General features: G+C 42.9%; 1 pseudogene; it reads right to left on the bottom strand.

Annotated features, from left to right (window-relative positions):
- Positions 1-241: 241 nt before the first annotated feature.
- LOC101109191 (U6 snRNA-associated Sm-like protein LSm3) lies at positions 242-867 on the bottom strand (annotated as a pseudogene).
- Between the last annotated feature and the right edge of the window lie 2,029 nt (positions 868-2,896).

Raw genomic sequence — 2,896 nt, 5'->3', positions numbered from 1 at the left:
GGGAAGATCTGCAGATGGTGACTGCAGCCATGAAATTAAAAGATGCTCGTTACTTGGAAGAAAAGCTATGACCAATCTAGACAGCATATTAAAAAGCAGAGACTTTACTTGACCAACAAAGGTCCGTCTAGTCAAAGGTACGGTTTTTTCCAGTAGTCAAGTATGGATGTGAGAGCTAGAGTATAAAGAAAGCTGAGCACTGAAGAATTGATGCTAAAAAAAAAAAAAACCCCACAAAAAATGAAAAACGAAAATGACAAATTTAATTTAAAGGAAGAAACCCAGAAATTGTCCAAAAAACAGTGGAGCAAATCAACTTCTGAAAAAGCTCTGTATCAAGGTGATCACATTTATTGGAAGGGTTGGAGAAAAATAAAAATGTTGTTTAGCTGAAGAATCTGAGTTATCTACAAATCAACTTATTTCAGGAGTGGAAGAATTCTTAGTTATTTCTTAGTATCAAGATGTGCATCAATATCTCTTTTGAGTATCTTTCACATTCAAAGAGGCAATCACACAGTATCGCTCATTTTCCACGTGATAAACTCTTTTATCAGTCAACTCTCAACAGCGGGGCAACTAGCACAACATTGTCTCCCCAAACAAAGAGCATCAGAATATTCCATTTTGTTGATTTATATATCTCTTCATATGTTTCTTCATCAATTTCTATAGTTGTCACAGTTTCTTCCACATCTCCCAATATCATATTTAAATGCTGATCATAAGCATGTAACCTGCCTCAAAGCTCTCTGTCATTTCTCATCTTCACATAGACTTGCTCGTCCAGGCTGAGCCTGATGAGATCCAGGGGCTCTTCCACAGTGTTGGTAGTTTGTTGCTGGTCCACGTCGTCCGCCATCTTTCAAATCCTTGAATTGATGCTTTTGAACTGTGGTGCTGGAGAAGACTCTTGAGAGTCCCTTGGACAGCAAGGAGATCCACCAGTCCGTCCGAAAGGAAATCAGTCCTGGGTGTTCATTGGAAGAACTGATGCTGAAGCTGAAACTCCAATACTTTGGCCACCTGATGCGAAGAACTGACTCATTGGAAAAGACCCTGATGCTGGGAAAGATTGAAGGTGGGAGGAGAAGGGGACCACAGAGGATGAGATTGTTGGATGGCATCACTGATGTGATGGACATGAGTTTGAGTAAGCTCCAGGAACTAAAGATAGACAGGGAGGCCTGGGGTGCTGCAGTCGATGGGGTCACAAGGATTTGCACACAACTGAGTGAGTGAACTGACTGACTGAGAGAAGATCCCCTGGAGAAGGAAATAGCAACCCACTCCAGTATTCTTACCTAGAGAAACCCATGGACAGAGGAGCTTCATGGGCTACAGTCCACAGGGTTGCAAAATGTTGGATACAACTGAGTGACTAAAACCATGAACCACCACCCCAATCCAGCTTCTGTGCTCACCAGACCTCCCAAAGCAGGATTTTCATTAACTACTTTTCACCACCCAAGATAAAGCACCATCCTCACTTGCCTAAAGTGTATCTCACTGATCTTCTCTGGCTTTTGTTCCTGGTCCCTGCTCTGCCCAGTGCTCAGACTGGTCCTTTCATAATGCACACTGGGTTCCATACCTCCTCTGCTCTCCCTTCCTTTGGGAAGAAACCAAAGTCCTAACAGTGGATTTGAGGATGGACACCGTGTTGCTCTCCACCCACCCCTCCTTCGCTCCATGCCAGCCTCATGGGCCTCCTTTGTTGCTCTTCACACACAAGCCTTCTCAGAGTCTCCTGTGTTCTCCCTGTCTGAAATAGCATCCCAGCTCTACCCTGCCCCAGCTTCCTTCCTTCCTTCAGGTATGTATCACAGCCAACTGACATGTGGCATTTTATTTTATGCATTCCCCTACCCCCGCCCCAGCCAGAACCTAAGCTTCTTGAAGTTAGGGAGTTTGCTAGAACAGGGTCTGTTACACAGAGGGTACTTGAGAAATATTTGTTGGCTGAATGTATCATGCAAATATATTTTCATAATTCTGCAAAGACACAATTGACATGTTTGTAAAAATTAAATATGGGGGGAAAACCCCCTAAATTCATGTCATTGGGAAATTAAATATATTTTGAGGTAGTCTGAAACACAGACTATAAAGTGTCAAGTATTAAAAAGGATGGAAGTCTTGATATCCTGACATGAAAATGTCCACAAATGAGTCGAGGGGGTGGGGAGAAGGAGTGCAGAACAAGAGAATATGACCATAATCCTATAAATCTCAAGGTTTCTCCATTCGCACAGCTCACGTTTTTCTGTAAGTCTGGAAGGAAACTCACCAATTTGTCAAGGGTGATTACCTCCAAAGAGTAGGATTTCAAAAGAAGGGAGAGGGATTTTTTACTGTTTTATATAGTTTTGGTTTAGATTTTATAAACCCAAACCACTTTATCACAAATTAACATATTATTTCAAAAGAAACCGTTGATGAATGTTTGTTGCTGGTGTTTGTGGAAGAGGCAGGGAAGTGAAAGTTAGGGGGGGAGATGCACCAGGGGAGATGCAAGCTTTCAGTAAATTGGGACACAGCACAGCCTATGGACTAGGACCCACAAGGCTGATGAAACAGACATTTTATTTGCTGAGCTCTGACCACGGGAAAGGTGCTATCCTTAGTGACAGGTCCCATGCCTTTTCTCAAATCCTCAGAACAAACTTAGATATTAGCTCTAGAGCTCTAGCTCTTGCCTAACTAGCTTAGGCAAGTTAGGTATTAGCTCTAGAGCAGTGGTTCCCAACCTTTTTAGCAACAGGGACTGGTTTCAGAAGTGGGGGCTGGGGATGGTTTGGGATGATTCAAGGGCATTCCATTGACTGTGCACTTTATTTCTACTGCTATTACATCAGCTCCACCTCAGATCATTAGGCATTAGATCCCAGAGGTC

This window comes from Ovis aries, chromosome 10 (genome assembly GCF_016772045.2).
Source record: "Ovis aries strain OAR_USU_Benz2616 breed Rambouillet chromosome 10, ARS-UI_Ramb_v3.0, whole genome shotgun sequence".
Classification (NCBI taxonomy): Eukaryota; Metazoa; Chordata; class Mammalia; order Artiodactyla; family Bovidae; genus Ovis; species Ovis aries.
This window is presented reverse-complemented; position numbering and strand designations above follow the sequence as displayed.